At 35.8% G+C, this 23,100-nt stretch overlaps 2 protein-coding genes across 2 annotated transcripts in view; one reads left to right on the top strand and one right to left on the bottom strand.

Moving 5' to 3' along the window:
- The window catches only part of LOC150106582 (uncharacterized), a 58,677-nt gene extending 46,108 nt beyond the window's left edge, over nucleotides 1-12,569 (top strand). Inside the window, exons 5-6 of the mRNA XM_090392942.1 lie at nucleotides 8,296-8,337; nucleotides 12,531-12,569. The gene's annotated coding sequence lies outside the window, so the exon portion shown is untranslated. The remainder of the gene's footprint in view (nucleotides 1-8,295; nucleotides 8,338-12,530) is intronic.
- LOC150106581 (uncharacterized) overlaps nucleotides 1-23,100 on the bottom strand; it is a 267,472-nt gene that overhangs the window by 205,163 nt on the left and 39,209 nt on the right. The window lies entirely within an intron of this gene.

Genomic DNA, 23,100 nt, shown 5'->3' with positions numbered 1-23,100 from the left:
GAAAAGTATACTTTGTAACATAACATGACATGAGTTGATTGCTAGGGGTAGACAGAGAATTTGTCCGCTTAAGGTTTCCTCAGCTACTCTGATGAGAACTAAAATTTTCGAAACAGCTCTCAGGCCAATGAATCTTCTATCCGCTAATAAAGAGCAACTCTATGGGCTTGTGGTCCGAGTTTCTGTTTTAAATATTACAAAGGAAGTCAAATGACATGTCGAAGTTTAAATTCTCGTAAGCTCTCAGGAAAATTTCAATCTGACTAGGAAATGAAAATGGGCATATCACATCCTTTCATAAATGCTTACTTTGGCCTTATTTTAGTAATCCGTTTAGTTATTATGAAAGAGGAAAGGTAAAAATTATGTATATTATTTCTCGGAAAACTCCCATGTTACTCCTCTTTATAAACTATTATAATTACAGCTATTTTGCCTGCTTCAGTTTAGGAGTACCCCTGTTTAAATGTCATTGGCTATTTACTCATGGATTCTTAGGGCATTATGAGTGTAGATGTACTAAAAAGTATATGTAGCCTAAGGAATAGAAAATTGCACATACCTTTTACTGGGTGTTGTGGCTTTTCCTCAGTCTGCGATGTCGAAAACTGCAGAGTGTGTGTGTGGGGGGGGGGGTAGGCAGTTTGGTAGAATAAGTTAGAAAAACCCGTTTTTTTTTCGTAATATATAGAAACATGTACTTTTATATAGGGTGGGGAAAAAAGTGAAAGGGTTAATTTTTTAAAATAGGGAGGGGGATGGGGAAAGGTGGTTGACGGGGTGTGGACCGTTTCGACTATTCGTGGTCGTCATCTGAACACATTGAGAAATAGCCAATGACATTTAAACAGGGGTATTCCTAAACTGAAGCAGGCAAAATAGCTGTAATTATAATAAAAGGTAAAAATATTTAATTTTGGCGATCTTGCTACTCCTTTTTTGATAATTACAATTACGCACCGACCGAGAGTTCACTTATGGTAAATACAATTTCTCTGACAATGAATTGCTTTCATACAGAATGATAGTTTTTGTGATTTTAAGGTTTCTGCCCTGTCTGATGAGAACCAACCAGTTCGAAACAGCTGTCAAGCCAGAGAAACCTTAAAAATGCACTAATAAAAGAAGAATGTGCTGATTCTTGAGCAGCGCTCTTGACCTTTAAGTAGGGCAAGCTAATTCAACTTTATTGCCGAAGATGGTATTCTGAAAGCTGTGGTCAAATTTTAGAAAATTTCACAGTTTTTCTATTTATTCGGCTTTGAAATAAGCATAGATGTCTAATTTGATATCCCTTGTTTCTATTTATTTTAGATATATTTAAAAAAAAATAGATGCCGGAATCAAAATATAATATAATATAATATGTACAAACTAATACAAATGAATCAAATATAAAATTTAGATAGCTGAATAAACAAGAAAAGATATGATGAAATCTAATACTAATTGTATCCAATTCATAACAGATTCAAAACAGATTGGTCCGTTAGAAGAAAGCAAAGCACACGATACACACTAACAATTTGTTTCTGATAAGTACATGTTGACGCTGATTCAGTGTCGGCCATGATGTCTTCCTGGTAGCATATTAACAAACATTTATTAATGAATGCGCATTCTGTCCATTTGTGCAGTCAGTAAATATATTTAGACATAATCAAGAATCACAATCAGAATGATATCGGATGACTTGAATTCAGTTAGAGTTTAGACCTGTGATTGTAGTGCTACTACTAACAGTTTTTCATGTGGAGGATTTTGAAACTATCTGGTGAGAGGTTTAATCTAAAAGAATATCAATTGCAAAATGGGGATTGTTACAGACTTGGTGGATCGGTTGCTAGTGATGAAGAAATGCATCACCAAATAGAAAGATGAGCGCGAAAAGAGTAATCATAATGGAAGACTTGAATTCTTCAAGTATTGATTGGGTAGCTATAGAATGAAAATGAATTTATTGAGCTGTTGAAGGACAACTTCCCCAAGTAGCATGTGACCAAACCAAACAAACTCGAGGCCAAAAAGTGTTAGATTTGATTATAGTGTCAGAGGGCGTTTCAGTTAAAGATATAACTATCTGCCTCCGATTGGTGGCAGATAGAGATGGGAGGGTAATGTGGAATCTGCTGATATGCATTAGCATTACTTGCAGAATGATTTGAATAGGCTGGAATTGTGGCCATGGTAAAATGGATGTCAGGAAATGTAGTCATTTACTTCGGCGTGATTAGATATATAATATCGTATCATAGTGATACGATTATGCTTCAAGAAACTGATGAGGCTAGGGATCTTGGAGCGTTAGTAGATAGGAAGTTGAAGTTCAGGGGCCATGTAGCAACGCTTGCAAATGCAATCAATGGATAATTGCATGCTGAAACGAACGTTCAGATGTAAAGATAAGGATATATTTTTTATTTTTGCAAGGTCTTCATAAGACCTCACTTGGAGTATTGTACTACTCCAAGCCTACTTCGGACTATTGGTTTCCGTTGTGATTCTGATATAGTTGATGTAGTATAAAGAAGAGTGTTAAACTGAATAGTGACGACAGATTGAGAATATGTAGACTGCGCACACACTAACAAACAGGAGAAAGAGGGGGGGGTGATATGATTGAGCCTTACAAACTTCTGAAAGGGTCATGCAGGAATTCAGTTGATGAAATTTTTCATTTATGGAGGGAGGAGAAAGGACAAGAGGGCATCCTTGAAAGCTGAGCATGAATGCCGCTAAGAAGGGGGAGTGAGGGCTATATTTTGCTCTCACAGGGGTGCGTGATTGGAATGGATTGATATTGGATGTTGTGAGTGCAAGCAGTGGGATTGAATTCGAGAGTAAGTATGATAGCTGATGTGTGGTATGTGGCATCCATCGATGAGTCCCTGACTCCCTAGAGGTCTCTCTTAATAATAATAATAATAATAATAATAATAATAATAATAATAATAATAATAATAATAATAATAATAATAATAATAATAATAATAATAAACGAATACTACTTAAAGCTCACTATATTTGTTTTACTTGTCCTTGCTAATTTTTTATCTTTTTTCTTAAGAAGAGATCAAAAACAGCAGAGAACTCTTTGCACCATAGTTATTATTCTGTTTCGGTATCATTCCAGTTATAATTAAGTATAGAACGCTACTCTTCTCCAAGGACTGAATACATGAAGCGTTCGAATCCACTTATAGTTCGAATGTTAGGTCTACGATTGTTATTTTATTTTATTTTCTTACTTTTTTCCTTTAAAAACATCTGTCCGACGTACGTATATACCAGTGTTCAACTGAGCCTATATATACATAAATATTATATTCATTTTTCTAAATTAACTGACTTAAAACCCGAGAATTATAACACAATGACATTTATTTGTAAAAACGCAACATGTTTCGTCAAGAATGACTTCATCAGGCGATAAGAACATAGAAAGATATTAAAAGACACGAAATTAACATTGACACACTCTAAAGCTATACAATTATAAAGCCATAATATTCGACTATAAATTACAGTTATTATGAGCTTGAACTACAGTCCGAGTTAAAGTTCTATTGTTGTACACCTGTGCGTGTGTGGAATCACGCGATCTCCAGTATCTAATAGTAGAGTTGAAAGAGTCAGCCAAATTATAGCTAAGATTGTTATTCATGTGAAAAGGGTCCAAGATGATTTCTTTTGACTCGACAATGCGGCGCTGTACTTCATCATGGGAGATGTGTAGGTTTGAAGTTGATGGCCAGTTTATTTCATGTTGGTGGCTTTCGTTGTTCGTGTTTATTGAAAACAGGACATGGCTTGACAGAGCAGTTGCTCTGGTTCTCTTATAAGCAATGTCAAGCTGGTGCTCTTTGAGGGTAGTAAGATAGATTTCTCTGTCTGCCCATAGTAAGGCTTTCCGCATTCACAAGTGACCTTGTATACACCTGGGAATTGTAGAAGGTTGTGAGGTTGTTTATAGTTGTTGAAGCGTGATCTTATTTTTGGCATAGTCGAGAAGCACGTTTTTATGTTAAACTTCTTTAGAATTCTACTCAGCTTTTTGGATAGTGTGCTGATATATGGCAAGACGATATGACCTTTGGAGTCGTCCTGTGTCTCTACGTTGCTACGTTGATGGTGGGATAATTGGTTGTTAATATTTTTTAGAGAGTAGCCATTGTTTTTAAAGGTCCATTTAAGATGTTGTAGTTCCTTTTTCAGTTCTTCTTCATCTGAGAGTACAGATCTTGCACGATTCGCTAGAGTTGATATAATACCCAACTTTTGCGCTGGATGGTGATGGGATGACGCATGCAAATATCTGTCTGTATGAGTTGGCTTTCTAAATATAGAGACTTTAATTGATTCAGGCGTCTTAGTGAGTTTAACATCTAGGAAACAGATGGAACTATTTTCTTCAATCTCCATAGTCAATTTTATATCTTGATGGCGGTTGTTTAAGTGGTCGAGAAACTTGTGAAGATTCTCAGTACCATGCTCCCATATGAGGAATATATCATCCACGTATCTAAGCCAAATTTTCGGTTTTAAAGTAAAAGAGGAGATTGCTTTTTGTTCAAATTCCTCGAAAAAAATGTTGGCTAACACAGGAGAGAGGGGGCTTCCCATAGCTAATCCTTTGACCTGTTTGTATAATTTACCTTCGAATTCAAAATAGCCAGAGTTTACACAGTGAGATAACAGAGAGAACATTTTATTTGAAATCTTGTTCCGACAACGTTCCGACACAGGACGTTCTCCATATTTTAAAAAACAAGATTTCAAATAAAATGTTCTCTCTGTCATTCTTGTCGAAACATGTTGCGTTTTTACAAATAAATGTCATTGTGTTATAATTCTCGGGTTTTAAGTCAGTTAATTTAGAAAAATGAACATATCCCAACCCCCGAGTTAATAGTACTAATCATAAATATTATATATATATATATATTATTTTATATCACATTCGGACGCATGTCTTTTCCTAAATGGCATCAGTGATAACGACTGAACTACAACTCGTTTTAGCACGACATTGCGTTTTATTCTATGTGTAGTTCCTAATTAAGTGGTAAAGGGTAGTAATTTGATTTCGCTCCATTGTATAATAGAAACTTTCTCAGTATTTGACCATATTTTCCCTTATGTTTTAATTTCAGAAGAAAAAATGGTCAGGGGAATAATGTGTTTCGTAAAGCCGTTTTGTAGCCCAGCAATTTTCTATGATTGTAATAATTTTTAATTTATTCCATTGCCCCGCTAATTGAAAGTTTCAACTGGCTTAAAATTTTCAATTAGCTACACAGGAATTACCAATTATATAAAAAAATAATTAAAATACAAAAATGTGTAAATTATTTAAAAATCGAAAAAAATCCTTAGCCCACTCTACCAGCGGTACGAATGTGCTCTAGAATAGTGACAACGAACCTTTTAGGCTTTGCGAGTCAAAAATTCGGAAAATGCCCAATTTAACTTTGCAGGCGTGCCCATTCCCTCTGAACTAAATAGAATCAATTCTTTATATATTCATTTATTTAAAAAATACAGTCCAGTCACATATGGTTTTATGCACAACTAGATGTCCAATAGCTTCCCTAAACAGTTTCATAAATCCGACCTTTTTTCCATATTAGATGTCCCATCTGTCGTCACAGACACAAATTTTAGATATATCAATGCTTATGACAAGGAGCATTTTTAGAAAAATGTTCCATATTTTATCCCGTGGTGTACTTATTGGCACTGTTTCTAGATTTACCAGATCTTCTCTCATTGTCTGTCCATCGGAAAATCTAGCAATGACGGCCCACTGAACTGAACAGACGAAATTAGTAGTTTCGTCAAGACAAATCGAAAATATTTACAATTATTAAAATCAATGTTTTTACGTCGGAGATCATTGTCACCACTCTGTCTTTAATGGTATTTCTGGTGCCTGGTAAATCAAAACTACGCTTAATAATAGCATCTTCACTTTGCACATCTTGAAACAAAAAATGGTGCCCATTTCAGAAGAATTTCTTTAATAAATTAACCTTCACTGAGGACTTTTCCATGCTGAGCTGCGGAGGGGCAATGGTGAAACTTGTTGATGTTAAATTCATAGGGCTTCTTAAGAATTTTAGAAAATTATTTGATTGACACCCGCCTTTATTTTATATTCAGTTTCATCTTCTTTTTTTGCTTCTTAACCATCTTTTAAAGGCCAGCTTTTTATTTCCAATTATTGCTTTTGTTTCATTGTCCGACACACGTAAATTTTATTTATTTTGAAGATTTAAAAAAAAAAAAAATTGTGTTACTAGACTTCTATATGCTGCTGATACTTTCTTTGTAATAATTTCTTTTATATGATTCCATTTTTCTCCATGTCTTCAATTTCTAGTATTTTTTTAAAGTAGTTATTAATCCTCTGTTGGCATACATTTCTTATACATAAATCATTCTTACTTTTTAATTAGATTTTGTTTCTCTGGTTTGTTTATTTTTTGTATGTTTTGTAACCAATTTGGTGGAAACCTTAATTTTGCCTGCACTAAATGGTGATCTGCGTAGATTTCTAGCCTACTTCAGTAACACTTGAAAGAGGTTTGCTGCTGTTTTCATTTGCTATAAAGTAGTCTATTATTGATTTTTGTCCTCTTTATATTCCATGTACACATTGTACATTTATGTATATTTTTATTTTTGTAGAATGTATTTTTAAATTATTATATATTATATGATCAATGAGACGCTTTCCATTTTTGTTTACTGTTGGTTCTCCAAATTTTTTCTATATTATTAAAAATTTTTCATTCCTATTCTGGCTTTAAGATCTCAGACTATAATTATATTGCCTGTTTTATTTAACTTTTCATATATTCCCTGTGAATGTTTATAAAAGTCATCACTTTCTTCTTCTTTTCCCTCTTCGGGGGCACACACTTCAACAACTGTTACATTTTCTTTATTTAATTTTAATTGCACTTCTAAAATTCTTCCATTCCAGTATGTATAATGAGTTTTTTTTTTTTTTGCTTTAATTGATTTATGAGTCCAAATCATTACACCAGCTTTTGCACGTTTTTTGTTCCTTTAACAATTGCAATTTCTATATTTTCTTCTTTTAAAATTTTTTCTAATTCTTCTTCTTTATGTGGCATGCTTCTAGTGTTCCATGTAGCAAAGTTTCTTAACGTTTCCAGTTTGCAGTCTTTTTCCATATTTTCTGTCCATTTTGGATTTTGTTGCCCCCATATCAAGTTACTAGCATGATGCCAGTATCCTAATGGTCAGGCTGCAATCTTAAAGCAATTAGGCTTGCTTTTTTTTTTTTTTTTTTTTTTTTTTAGTAGACAGTGGAAATTACAGGTGTAAGAGGAAAGAGTCAGCCTCCTTTCCCCTCGAATTGCTCTAATAGCACTGCGGGGAAGGAGAAAGAAGGAAGAGAGTGTAGAAGAAAGAAGAATAGAAGACCAGTCCAGATATATGATATATCAAGTGTATTATTGTAGGAAGATCAACTCTAACTCGGGTATCTCGGGTTTGCCATTCCCGTACTCACCAATGTTAGCCCTTCAGATCTACTACTGATAATAATAACAATAATCTAAATCTTAAATAGGAAAATATATAAGCATGGTTATATTTCTCAAAGTGTTGTCCTAAACACTAAAGATAGATATAATAATATATAAAAATAGATATAGATATAAACACTAAAGATATGTATACTAAAATAAAGAGCCAAAAGGCTTCATTTCGGCGATACAAAATTATATAAGTAAAGTGGATATTGAATCGAGCATTAATTCAAAGCCGAATTTAAAAACTATGAAAGTTTCTTAAAAAAAGTTGAACAGAGATTTTACGGGAATGCATTCACGTGTTGCTCTAGCGAGCATCACATAGAAGACATGAGCGCTTGCCAAGCGTCCATACAAATTCGTTCTTTATTGGTCCATTTTGATAAGGTTTGTTAACTTTTGGAAACTCTCTGGTCAGCATTTTTTTAAGAAACTTTCATAGATATATATATAATTAATCGTTATCTGATTAAAAATTAATGAAAAAACATATTAGATAAAAATCGATACTAATTGTTTTTGACATTTCAGGAAAGACATCGTTTTATTTTTGCAATTAAAAATTATTTCAAAACACCAATATGAATAGGTAACTTCTTATCAATGGAAAAATTATCAAAATTTTGCATTCTTCATTTTTCTCTTTATGATAAACATAAACAAACATTAAAGCAGAACAGAAATATATGCTGTGTGTGTTTATAACTTCGATATATTAATATTTCAACAGGGTGAAGAAGCAAAGGAAGGAGAAAACTAGTTTCTGGCAAAAGTAAGTATATGTACGATATTTATAATATTTTCGAAATATTAACGATTTACGTATATCGTTTTCCGCTTGAATATCAGTTAAGATCTATAAGGAGAGATATCTATCAATGTAATCAACTAACAATTCTTTCTGCAGTTTAGAATATTTCTCAAAACTTGCTAACTCTCCAAGACAGATGCTTCAGAAGTGTCGCCCCATATCAGTTAACACGCTGAAATTATTTTCATTAATGACATTGTTAAGAACGTTCGTATTTAAGTTACAAACAAAAGCAGAACAAATGAATTGGAAGGAAATGGTTTCAGTAGCCATCACCACTCACTATTCATACATTCGCGGTCAATAGCCACGATGCTATTTGGCTCGAAAACCTTGGGTTTGAATCCCGTCTGACAAGTAAATATTATTCATGAGGCCTTTTACAAGCACAAGTTGTCAACCTATATGACATTAATTAATGTTAGTACTGATTGTACTAACACTAATTAATAGCCGGTGAAAATTTTAAATGGGGTTGCTGCATATACAAAAAAAAAAAAAAATATTTTTCCTAATCAGTAGCAAATTTATTAATAAATAAATTTACATATTAAAAATTGCTTTTTTAAAAATAGTTCATCCTCTCCACGAACAAACACCAATAATAAAATTTCGTATCAATAGCAATGACAAGTGCAAACGAATATCGGCATTAGATCGCAGTGCATTTGTTTCGTGTAACGATAATTGAAAAAATATTATTCTTTTCATATTTTTAACAATGCCACTCGTCATAATTCAGCCTTGTATCTATAATAAATAAATAAATATACGTTATTTTAACAAAATGAAATAAGATTTACAAAAAATAGTTCACCACGCACACGCACCAATAATCAACGTTTCTTATCTCACAGAAATAAGGCGCGTGAGCATACTAAAAATACACTGCCGTTTGAGCAGTTACAGTTGGGAATGATGTAACGTGAAATGACAAGAGCAAACTAATATAGGCATCGTTGCAAGAATTTCAGATGATACCGCTTCTGGCTGTTGTTTCAAATTTCCCAATTCGGATTTGAAATTATTATTTTATTGTTTTGTTTAAGCGACATCGCCCGGTAAAGTTGTAATAGAACATTAGTATCGTAAGTAGGCCAAAGATTTTTTATATATTTCATATAATTTGATTATTTGTTTACTTACCCCCTCCCTCCCTCCCTCCCTCTCTCGCTCTCTCTCTCTCTAGAGCAAAGATTACCATTCTTTTTCAGACTGTGGCACACTTGGCAATGCAAATTTCTGTCGTCGGACCACCTGTGTTCTTAATGTTGGGCTCTCGTGTAATTAACCGGAAATTTAATAGTATTTTGCAGTTTTGCACAGAAATAAAAAATTGGGAGAGAGAGAGAGAGAGAGAGAGAGAGAGAGAGAGAGAGAGAGAGAGAGACACTTTTGCTTTATTATGCAAATGTCTTGTGTTCAATGTGAAGTGGGAACCTACTCGGAGGCACAGATCTTCATTCGTGGAGGAATATTCCTAATTCATGTTCCACTGTTTAACCTGATCAACGTTAGTATCTGAATTTAGTCTTAATTCAAGCAAGGCTAGAAAATCCTGACTCGCATAAGTGGTGGCAACAGAATTGAAACCGCATGTCTAGAAGTGTCTGGATATTCCTACCCAACAGGAAGCCAAATTTTTCAGTTTATATCTTTAAGCTTCAGCAAACAATGTGCGATAAATACTTTTTTATACAAATATAACTCTATAAATAGGGAAACATTCCATGTAATTAGGACGAAAATATTTTATTACTATCAAAATTAGGCGGCACGTCATTTGAGAAAAAACTGCTCTCGAGATCAAATCTACAACCATTTCAAGGTACTCGGAGAGTGGAATAATGGTCTCACAACTGCTGATAAAATTCATATTCCCCTTAAAACTAATCAAAAGTATCCATTTCCAGGTCGGGATTTGAACTCGCAACCTGTGATTTGGTTGCAAGATACACCTGCCCAATTATGCCGATGAAAGCGGCTGATGTGAATGCAAAATAAGCGATCGGAAGAAGTATAAATAATGCTGCAGATATAATGCAGCATTATATCTTATATCTAAACGCGCGTGCAGCACAAACTGCACGCGCATTTTTCTTTTAAGGATTTGTAAGTTGTCGGACGCGTTTTGCGGCTAACCAATTATATAGCTAAATCTGTGGTTGTCATGGCAACATTACGATCAACATATCCATATGTTTTCTCAAAAAAAGACTAGTCTTCCGCAAAAAAACATAAGTCATGAACGAATATTTTTGATTCGCTCTTTTTTTTTTCTCTTCTTCTTCATTTAATTAGATCGTAACTACATATACTCGATGGTGTATAGTTCTTAGTTCACTGAATTTTTCTGGCCAAGTAGATGTTTTCCATGCTTTGCAACCGACAGGATGGAGGGTTTCAGAACATGTTTGGTGGTGGAAGAATGTAATGGCATCTCATAACATGAATAATGAAAAGAGCGAAAGCATGTAAGTTCGCATCCCATCCAGTACGCTAATAATCTTCGTAAGGACTTTTCCGCTGAAGTCTCACTGATAGTCCTATATGGAGGCAGCAGGTTTTTCCTCCCAGAAACTACATAAGAAGAAAAAGAGGAAAAAGTGTAGCTTTTATTGAATACTCATAATTTATCACACCACAAGGAGATAGTCTCTCAGCATATGATATACTCGTATTAGTACGTTGTGTGAACTATGAGTTAGATAATTAAAACGTAAAGATCTTCGAGTGAATTTTTTAAGCAGCTTCCGGCTTCCAATAAACAGGGTGCTTGTCTCACACCGGACGGAGAAATTCATCTCCCATTTCAAGACATTCACGAAAGTTCCACATCCATTTTAGGATTCAAATCCACAGATAACACAGTCCAACACAATTTTTGCTGACTTTTATATGAGACTTATTTTTACTAATTTGGGTGCGCTGATTTCAAATATCAAACCCATTTTTCTCTATCACGTCAGGTTTTTCCTCTGTGGCATTTTCTTTTTGCTAATTTGTAAGTTTTTGATAGTTTTAAGGAGGCAGTACTATTTAGAGGATCAAAAAAATCGATTTTTTAATATTATTTTCTGAAAGTATGTACTTTTAAAAATCTGTTCCTAACTTTTTATCAAGAAATTCGAAAAATTCCCGAAGACATAGCGTATTATTCAAAGCGGTGCGCAGATCAAAATCGGAGCGCTCACCGCTCTACACTATTGACACAATTTCGAGTAGTAGACATGATGTATTTTCTTCACTGCCACTAACATGCAATTAACAAGAGAAAAAAAAAACCAGAGACTTTATTGAAACGTTATAAGCGCTCATCATACTTTCACGATCGATTAATGATTGACTGATTTCGATCGTTCTTCGTCCGCTATGACGCATATAGCTTCATTTGTTTTAGGCAGTTGTCATCGCCTACTTTTCATCACCTAAATGTATTAGGTCGGTTATCGGCCTCTCTCGCATTCAAAGCGCCAGTTTCAGTGCCGTTGCAGGTTCTTACGCATTTATTCGTTTACTAACAAGCGAGAGCGGTGAGCGCTCCGATTCTGATCTGCGCACCGCTTTAAATAATACGCTATATCTTCGGGAATTTTTCGAATTTCTTGATAATAAGTTAGGAACAGATTTTTAAAAGTTCATACTTTCAGAAAATAATATTAAAAAATTAATTTTTTTTTGATCCTCTAAATAGTACTGCCTCCTTAAAACTATTAAAAACTTACAAATTAGCAAAAAGAAAATGCCATAGAGGAAAAACCTGACATGATAGAGAAAAATGGGTTTGATATTTGAAATCAGCGCACCCAAATTAGTAAAAAACAAGTATCAGATCATAATCAGCAGAACATTTTTTTTTTGTTGGCCAGTGGAATTTAACCACTGGCCAACAAATTATTTGAGGGATATTAATTTGAGGGATATTAATTACATATCCCTCAAATAAACACTTATTTGAGGGATATTAATTACATAATTGTATCATCTTGCAAAGGACATAAACTTCTCTAATCGATACTGTTCGGTAACAGGCTGACTACGGATGCAATCGCAGTTAATATTTATAATTAAAATAATATACAATTACAGATATAAAACAGTGTTATGTATGTGTATTCCTCAAAAATATTCTAAATGATACTTATACCCTACAGGATCTTTCGGAAAAAGAAAAGCAAGGCAGAAGAGCGATTGTAAGTATAATATTATTTGAGTTATTTTAATATAATGTAATTTAAATATAATTATTTATTTTGGTTCGTAATCAGATTCAGTTCCTAGACTAAGTGTTTCTAGGCCCAATAGAGTCCAGCACTTCTACACTAGAAGGGACTTAAATCTTCATCTGATCTGTCATAAATTACCTCCTGGTAGAGTTACTATTGGGAGGAAAACGAAAAACACACACACACGCACGCACGCACGCGTAGTTTGCTTCTTTATCTCAAACCTCAGAAATAAGTTTCTTGGGGATTTTTTTTTTTTTTTGCATAGTTACAGGATAGCAGTTTTTTGGTTTAGCCCGTTTTAGTATTAGGCTATTATAGCCTAATTTTTCAAATATGCAAATTGCACTTAAGTATGCGTTCTATGGAACATTCATCTAGTTTATTTGTTTTGTATAATAATAATGAAAAGTAAGAAATATTGGCTGTAGATGTAGTTTTTAACAACATTAATACCTGTGTTTAATATTTTCAACTATGAAGCGATAAGGAGAAAGCAGATAACGAAGAGATGGTAAGTTTCATATAAACAATGCTGAGAGTGTATTGAACACTTCGTCATGTAAAATCATGCATAATAAATATGCATTTAAAATATTTCTACTCATCATCATAATCACCAACAAAAAAAACTCCTTTAGAAAGAAGCGAGACAGGAGTATAAGAGAGAACGGCCTCCTAAGATAAGGCTAGGCCCTATGGGTACTTTAGGTAGTAATACTATCTAAATCCTACGACTGGCTATAGGATTGTACGGTTGAATTTCTCTGTGTTATCCAGAAAACTAAATATTTGGTTAAGTTATATTCAAAGCGATTATTTGAAGTCAAAATTATAGTGAGATGTTTATTTGTAAGATTAGAGAATACGTCATGGCCTGATAGTTCTTTTGTGATCTAATTAGCAATACTGCATGTGGGCTTTATTTATATTTAATTTTCAGCGTATTGTTACGGATGATCTATTCAGTAATCACGATTATTAATTTACGAAATGTTCAGAAATATATAGAAATATATATGCATCATCTGAATACTGAAATAGGATGAGAGATTTTTCACGGGGCTTAAAATTTTAAGAAAAATCAAATAATTAATCATATCTAATTAACCTTTAATAAAAAATTTAAAAAATAATCAATAAACTCAAACAAAATTATTTATTTTACATTTTAAAAAGGACACCTTTTTTCTTTTTTTTACTTGAAAATAATTTCTAAACATCGTTAGATAAGGCTTAATTATTTGTTCCCTTGTAGTGGCCGGGATAAGAATAGCTTCACTGAAGCCTATGCATGTCGTAAGAGGCGACTAAAATTGGTACCCAGAGAGGGTCACGGATGGCATTGCTGTAGCCAATGAAGGTCTTACTGAGGCTCTGCTATTGCTGTTACCCTCCTGCCATGATCTGAGCTCATAGCTCCATAACACCCTATCGTTACATTGTCCTCTACAGATAATGGGGAATATGAAAAGCATTCTTGTTTCGCCCATCAAAAAAAAAAAGAATAACCATAATTATTTGTTTCCTTATCTGAAACTTCACAGCAGGAGATGAAAATTCATCTCCTACTTGTGAAATCTATCTCTCTATAAATATTCACAAATATCTCTGCTCATAATGGGATTCGAACTCCCAGCCTTTTGGTTGGACAATATGCTTATCGTCTTGGCTAATCTGGCCAACAACAAATGTGATATATCTGTCTGAAGAATGACCTGGAAGAAAACGGTGCGTGCTTCTTGAAGGAAAGCAACGTGCATCTGACTTTGACCATAACAAAATGTCAAATACATTTCATATTTTATTTTTTGCACATTAGATTTATTTCTTTTATATCGTGGGAGTCTATCCACGATACTAAGTTTATTTATTATAATTTTTAGTTATTTATGTATTTTACTTAATCCAATATCCTACGCTAGAGACCGAATATAAGACTATTTTTTAAGATATTTCAGGCCCCCCCAAACGCGGAATAATGGTCTCACAATGGCCGATAAAATTCATATTCCTCTGAAAAACAATTAAGCATTCATTCCCACTTCAGACCTGAACTCACAATTTGTAGGTTGGGTAAGGAATATGCTAACTACTTGCTCAACTACGCCGAAAAAAAAAAACCGATGAAAATAAAGAAGTAACAAGTGAGTGATGCAGCAGGTTGTCTTATAGAAGACAACTCCTTATCGCCTGACTTGCTAAAATTTCTTCTTCTTCTTTTTCTCAGTAGTTTTTTTTTTTTTAATTTTAAAGTTCAAAGTACAAGATTCGAAAGTAGTAGGGAATGTTTTATATCCGACCAATTGTTTTAGAAGCTGACCTATGGTTGTCATAGAAACATTATGTCATCATATCCAGGCATTGTCAAATATAAAGCTTTTATAATAATAAATTTAATATTTTTTTCAGGGTGTTTATTAAACGTGAAAGCAAGCATGGAGACTCTATTTTGTCAGTATGAATTACAACTTTTTTTAATTAATACTTATTATTTTAATATTTAAACATTTTGATATTTATCAGAATTAGTGCTAAGATCAGGTATTTCTATTGCGATTAGAGTCCAAATCTCCGTCAACTTCAAAAATTAACAGCAGAAGAAAGGATTATTTTCTTCTCGATTACCATCAAAGCTAGATGTGGGGCACACCCATTCCTAGGCAATATTTAAGGATTATTTGAGATTAAATATATTTATATAATATTATAATACATATATATATTAATCCTTAAACTCTTTCAGTTACTTACTTACTACTACTTTATTCACACAATTGATGCACAATAAAAACAAGACATCATAACAATTTGCCTGGTGATTCAGAGCAATTCAGATTCTACCAAAGAATCTGAAGTGAATCTGATTATCTACGAATATTCTCTCAGATAGCGTCGTAAAATACGGACTGTTCCAAGTAATTCTATTTTTTCTAGATATTATATGGGGACACTTCATTGATTTTTAATTGCTGTAAATAGTTGGACAGCTTCTTTGAAGTGGCACCAAGTGCACCGATAACTATTGGGATGATTTTGGTGTGTTTAAGCCACAGTCGACCAACTTCGATTGCCAGATCTCGATATTTAGTAATTTTTTCCAGTTCTTTGTTGTTAATGTTGTTATCACTGGGTACGGCAATATCGATAATCCAAACCTGTCGATGTTCGATAATTGTGATGTCAGATAATCTATTGTGTTTCAAATGCCGATCAGTTTGTATTCGAAAGTTCCAGAGAATTTTTGCTGTTTCGTTTTCCAATACTGTCTCAGTTTTATTCTGCCACCAGTTATCAGATGTAGAAAAGCCATATTTTTTGCGTACATACCAATGAATTGTTTTGGTCACTTGATCATGGCGGTATTTATAGTCAGTTTTTAAGCATTTGGTCTTTTGTTACTCAAGATTATTTCTGAAGATTGCCTTTGTTTTTCCATCGGATAAATCTGATTAGCCGAAAATTAGAGGTATGTGGAATTTTTTATGATTGCAGTGAACAGCTTAAACATAGTTGGTAAGCATGTTACTGGACAATAATTACTCGGGTCCAAACTCTTAACCTTATCTTTCATGAACAGAAAAGTACGCCCAGATATCGTGCAGCCTTCCACTGAGCCTGACTTCAACAAATAATTTAACTGTTCTGCCATTCGATCCTGTAGACTGGTTAGACGTCTTAACCAAAATCGATGTAGTTCGTCTTTGCCAGTTGCCTTCCCGTTTTTTTTTTTTTTTTAAGTTTTGCACCGCACATTTCTTTGCTGATAATGACATTTTGCATTTGTTTTTGTTTATTTCTAATTATATTTCCTTAATCTATGAAGCATCTTTATTATGTTCGAAAGGATTATCCCAGATTGATTTCCAAAATTCGAGCGTTTCTTCTTTTTCTGGTGAATGATTGTTTGCATTTGCATTCCTCTAAAAGAATTGACGTTTGGTTCCGTCGAAATTGCATATTTTGTACATATTGGTTTATTCTTGCTTCATATGCTTTAATTTTCTGTGCACTCGCTATAATTCTTTGCTTTAGCTCTTAAATAACTTCAATAATTTTGTTTTGTTGGCTCAGTTATATGAATTTATGACTTTTTCCCCCCGTTCCAACCGGATTTTCCATGGTGCAGATTGCTTCTTCATCCTCGGCTTTTGTTCTTGCGGTTTGAAACTAGGCCCTCATTGTAATGATATATATAAGCTGTGTTGTGTAGGAGCTGATTCGTTTCCTTTACGATATTGGTTGTGATGGTTTTTATCACAGTATTTACGTCTAAGAGGAGCTGTTTTAGCTTAGATTTATGCAGTCTTATACGGTCATTGATGGAGTTCATATGTTCCAATATCCCTGACTTCATTTTACACTGAATTTCTGTCAAAATGTTCTGAGGTGTGTCGTCTGCTTGATGCTGACTGAGTTGAATTCCAAAGTTAGATATAGCTACTCCCTGATGATCTGCTGTTACTGGAGTGTTTTTTTTTTTTTTGTTACGTTACTCATGTATCTCAAGTTCATTAAATATTTTGTTGCTGAAAATGAAATTCTTTTGGTTCATAAGTCTCGGTTCTTTTATTGCAGATTCTGGGAATTTTGGTTTCCAAATTAAATGTGTACGCTTTCTAACACTCTGTTTTCCTGGTATTGATATGTAAGATCATTTCTTAACTTCTCTGTTTTCTTCTACAGTCCATTGTACATTGTATATGTACAAAGTGGAGAGTAAATTGGCGAAGTAGATGGCTTATTTACTTTGCAATCCACCATGCATGTCTCCATACAACATGTTTCAGAATATGTTTGGTGGTCGATGAATCTAATCGCATCTCATAACACGAACAATAAAATAGCTGAAACATTATCTTGAAATACTCTTATTTCAGTCATTATAGAGGCTACACTTCCGGTCTGTATAACGAGGTTTCCCTTCAAGTTTTCATATCTAAAATTAGACAAAGAGAACAAAATCTCTTGGTACTAAAGAAGTTCAAACATGGGAGAGGTGTATTTTTCGTAAGCGAATTCTTGAGAGGTGCCTAAAAGTATTTACTAAAATAAACAGACAAAAGGCTTCACTTCGGAGATGCAAAGCTTTTATAGAAAAATATAGAAAATTTTTGTACATTCTGCTTTGAAATAATGCTGGATTTAATATCCACTTGATTATTATAATTTTTGCATCATCGAAGTGAAGCCTTTTGGTTCTTTATTTTATTAAATATATATTCATTCATTCATCATGTATTTATAATTTTATAATTGTAAATAGGGAACCAATCAAAACAAATAAGTCTGTGTATACTAAGAGAGGACTTGGAAGTTGTTATCATGTGGAGGAAAACCAGGCTCTGATGCAGAGAGTTGGGGGAAACGGGGAGAATATTGCTGATGTATTTCCAATATGGAGTTTGGGTTCTGCTTCTTTTTCTTTTTCCATCTGTAGGGGCGTAGAGGACCTGAGCATCAAAGGGTACAGAGGGTGGATGTCTAAGTTAGTGGCTGAGCCCATTTTATTTGGTTTCTTTGAACATTGCTGACTAGAGGATCTTGTCAGTACTCTAATATAGTAGAGTTGTGAATATGGTCTTCTCTGAATGTAGTAATCCAGGATATTTCTTATACAATAGTTCCAAAGCTATTTATAATATTGGTCACTGCTTTTGTTGAGATGTTCCAGGTCTGGGAGCCGTACAGAAAGATAGACTGGCTGGTTCACTTTTAAAGACGAATCTTCGTCTCCATTGAGATGAGGCTCGATTTCCATACTTCACTGAGATTTTTGTGGCATTGCAGCGCTTTCTTTTTTCTTGTTTTAATGTCTGTTAAGAAATCTGAGATGTGTAATCCATCGTATACAAAGTCCTCTACTTCTTCAAGGTGATCATTTTAATTTATATAGATGTGCCCATCTATCTGATGTTTAAATATATTTGTTTTTTGGGAGTTTATTTTTGGTCCAAATACCTAAGGCTGGTGAAGTGGTTTTGGGTATCTGTAACATTGGAGTCAATGAAGACTATATCATTTGCAAAGTTCGGGTCGTCAAGGTGCATCTACATATGTGTCTTTGATGAGGATTCCAGATTTAACTTGAATGAATTTAAAAATATAGTCAATCACTGTGATGAATAGATATGGGGTCAGAGTATCTCCCTGTAGGACTCCTGTGGTAATGGGAAAACTAGTACTGTGCTTGATATCCCTGGTAGGATGTCTTGATTGCCCTGTTAAGTTTAGGTGGAATGCCATAAAGTTTGAGCGTTTCCCCTAGTCGTTCCCTGTCAACAGAATCAAATAATATTATACTAAATATATTAATCCTTAAACTCTTTCAGTTACTTTTATATAATTATAATATTTTTTTTTGCTAAAAAAAATATTATAATTAGGTGATGAGTGAGGCAGTTTAATCCTACTTCGAAGCTTGGGTTAGCTTTTATGAAGAGAGTGGGATTTAGTCTTCACTATTTGTGTTGTTGCTACTATTTGTGTATGGGATGTAGGCATTGGATGCTAGTGATTTGTGATGTGTTATTAGTGTTAATGGTTTCTTAACTTTGTTGGTATATTTTCCAGAGTTTGTTTTTTAATGTTCTGTAGCTATCTACGTGTTTTAACTTTCTTGGCAGGTTGTTGAGTTGCGTGGGTATCTGATGTGATCTCACAAAAGAACCGTATGAGTTGTTGAAGGATGTGGGGATGTAGAGAGTTGTTGTAGGTCGTGTTATAGATATGTGTCTCTGTCGTTTCGAGAGGTGATGTGGAAGTAATTCCTTGTTAATGTCGTGTAGTGTTTCAAGTTTTTAATGCTCAGAATTCCGTGTATCGCCATGTGCTTTTCGGATATTGGTTGTTGCGTGTAAGGTATCCAGATCACTGTTGGCACGATTTTCCTGTGTAGTGTTTCTAATTTTGTTAGATGGCTGTTTGATGTATTTGCATAGACTGCTATTCCGTATCTGAGTAGGGATTCGCAGATACCGTGATATAGGAGTTTTTTTATGTTGGGTGGAATAATGTCTTTAACTCGGAAGAGTTTTGCTGCGATGATCCGGAGTTTGGTGTGTAGGCATTCTATATGTTTTGTCCATTTAAGGTGGGAATCTATATAGAGACCGAGGTATTTTGCGTGTCTTACAGGTTTTATTTCGGAACATTGGCAGGTATTTTTGTTGTTAATGTAGCGGTATATGTGACAATGTATCGATAGTGATGCGGGGCGTATGATTCTTGGGTTGTGTATTATCAACATCTGTGTTTTGGTTCCGTTGATTAGAATTGCGTTTTGGTGGAAGTATGTTGTGATTTCGTTTAGGTCTTGTTGTGCTTTGCAGAGAGCTATGCTAATGTCTGTGTGGATTGCTAGTAGTGCAGTGTTATCTTCGTATTGAAATATTTGTCTTCTTATGGATATGTTATGAACATCGTTAATGTATATGTTGAATAGAGTGGGTGATAATATGGCACCTTGAGGTACACCGTGTTTTACTTGTATACTCCGACTGTGACATGTACCTATTTTTGTTACTTGTGTTCTGTTTGAGAGCTGGTTCTTGAACCAGGTATGCAGTGTTCCTCTTATACCTATTGAGTATAGTTTGGTGAGTAGTATGTCATGTTCAAGTGTGTCAAATGCTTTGGTTAGGTCCAGCAGTATAAGGACGGCGTATTTGTTTTTGTCGAAAGCTTTGTTTATTGTGTCGGCGATGTCTTCTAATAAAGTAATGGTGCTTTTTGTTTTCTGAAAGCTGTATTGGTTTTGTGAGGTGATGTTGTACTTCTGTAAATAGTTCTGTAGTCTGGTGTGTGTTATTTTTTCTAGAATTTTTGAGAAGACTGGTAGTGTAGCTATTGGTCTGTAGTTCTGAGTACCGTTTCTTTTGGCGGGTATGTATATATTGGCGTAATTACTGCATTTTTTAGTTGTGGAATAATGCCTGTATCGAATATTATATTCACGAGTTTTAAAAGTATTGGATTTATTTGTTCAAAGTGTGTTATAAGGTCTGTGAGTCTTATTTTGTTTATTCCTGTAATAATAATAATAATAATTTTTTTTTAATTTTTTATTTTTTATTTTTTTTTATAATGTCTCAGTATAAGTTACATACAATAATAATATTTACAATAAGGATTATACAGATTTTTTTTTTTTTATGTCTCAGATGAATTGCATACATAGTTGCTGTAGTAATTATATGTATATAATATTTATAACGCATTACAAGTGTGTATAACAGATACTTGCAAGTTAGTAATTTTCTTCCTCGAAGCTTAGCAGAGCTTATCTGAGGAAGATATGGGGGGGGGGGGGGTGGGGGGGGGGGGGGGTGGGGGGGGGGGGGGGTGGGGGGGGGGGGGGGTGGGGGGGGGGGGGGGTGGGGGGGGGGGGGGGTGGGGGGGGGGGGGGGTGGGGGGGGGGGGGGGTGGGGGGGGGGGGGGGTGGGGGGGGGGGGGGGTGGGGGGGGGGGGGGGTGGGGGGGGGGGGGGGTGGGGGGGGGGGGGGGTGGGGGGGGGGGGGGGTGGGGGGGGGGGGGGGTGGGGGGGGGGGGGGGTGGGGGGGGGGGGGGGTGGGGGGGGGGGGGGGTGGGGGGGGGGGGGGGTGGGGGGGGGGGGGGGTGGGGGGGGGGGGGGGTGGGGGGGGGGGGGGGTGGGGGGGGGGGGGGGTGGGGGGGGGGGGGGGTGGGGGGGGGGGGGGGTGGGGGGGGGGGGGGGTGGGGGGGGGGGGGGGTGGGGGGGGGGGGGGGTGGGGGGGGGGGGGGGTGGGGGGGGGGGGGGGTGGGGGGGGGGGGGGGTGGGGGACAAGAAGGTGATGATGGTGATTTATGGCTTTAATAGCACAAATACAGCAAAGGTCATATTGCACCATATCAAAGGTTACTATTACTATTATTACGGGCAACTCCAGGGAGTCATTAGACTCATCGAGGGAGGCCCCAAATCATATTCATCACAACTATCTGACATTCATACAGTATCTATCATACCTCGCCTTAAACTCATTCACTGTCACAGCATCCACTACAGACTCAGGGAGCGCATTCCACTCATTCACTACTCTAAAAGTAAAGAACCCAGCTCTAACACCTTTACTAACCACACTTTTGCCCAGTTTCCATGGATGTCCCCTAGTCCTCCCACAACCAGCCCTGTTCTCAAAAATATCTTCTGAATTAATTTTATAGAAACCCTTCAGTAATTTGAATGTCTCAATCAAGAGGAGGTGAGAGAATGTGTAGGCAGAAAAGTAATGGGATGATCAGGGATCAAAAGGAAACAGATGGAATTGCAAAGGGTTCTAAAATGAAGAAGCAGAAAGGGAAATGGCCCCAGTCCAGCATGGAGAGATCACATCGAGTGAGTGGTATCAGTGGAACTAGCTGTAGATCCAGAAATGAGTTGTTGTGTTTGTATACCAATGCTAGAAGTATAAGAAACAAGGCGGATGAAATGGTTGCACTAATTGCGTCTATGCACCCAGAGATTGTCGGAATAAGTGAGACATGGTTAGATGAGGATGACATCCTGACAGGAATAGAGATGGAAAGGTATGATGTGTTTCGTGAGGATAGAAGGGGTAAAAAGGGAGGGGGAGTGCTATTGATGATAGAGAAAGAGTTATGTCCATACAAGGTAGAGATGCAAGGGGGAAATGGGGCCAGTGGTTTTGAGGCAGTATGGTGTGAGATAGAGGTGAATAGAATCAAATACTTGGTGGGATGTTGTTATAGACCTGGTAATGTGGATGGTGGTGATAGTGAAATGTATAGTCAAATAAGCCAAGCAAATAAGAAAAGGGTGATCATTATGGGTGATTTTTAATTATGGCAATATAGACTGGAATGAAGAGATAGCAACTGGAAGTAAAGAAAATGAGTTTCTTGAGTTTTTGAGAGATAACTACCTCAGACAGTATGTAACAGAGGGCACAAGAGGATTAAGGGTCTTGGATTTGGTCATCTCATCGGAGGATGTAATTATCAATGAGGTATCAAATCATCCACCAATTGGTGAAAGTGACCATGAGGTGATTACTTGGGTGGTTGCCAGCAGTGCAAGGACCCCTGTGAAAAAAGGGGTATATGTGGAACTACAAGGGGGGTGATTATGAAGAGCTCAGGAGACAGCTTGCAGGTGTAGCATGGAATGAGGAGTTAGCTGGAAAAGAGATCAATGCAGCTTGGGGGATTTTCAAAAAATATTTAGTGGATGCAATGTCTAAATGTATACCACGGGTGAGAAGGTTAAATAAGTTAGGTGTGAGATGGATGAATAAAGAGATTAAGCATGCAATACAGAGAAAAAGGGCATTGTGGAGGCAGCATAAGAGAAGTGGAAGTAACCAATTTCATGAGTTCTACAAAGACCAGGCAAGGAGAGTGACTTGGTTGGTGAGAGTAGCTAAAGAGAGGTATGAACAGCAGTTAGCTAATGAAGCTAAAAAGAATCCTAGGGAGTTCTTTCGATATGTAGCCAGCAAAAGAAAGAATGATTATGGAAG

Source organism: Typopeltis vanoorti, chromosome 5 (assembly GCF_054136105.1).
Source record: "Typopeltis vanoorti isolate ZY-2024b chromosome 5, IOZ_Tvanoo_1.0, whole genome shotgun sequence".
In the NCBI taxonomy this organism is placed as follows: domain Eukaryota; kingdom Metazoa; phylum Arthropoda; class Arachnida; order Uropygi; family Thelyphonidae; genus Typopeltis; species Typopeltis vanoorti.
This window is presented reverse-complemented; position numbering and strand designations above follow the sequence as displayed.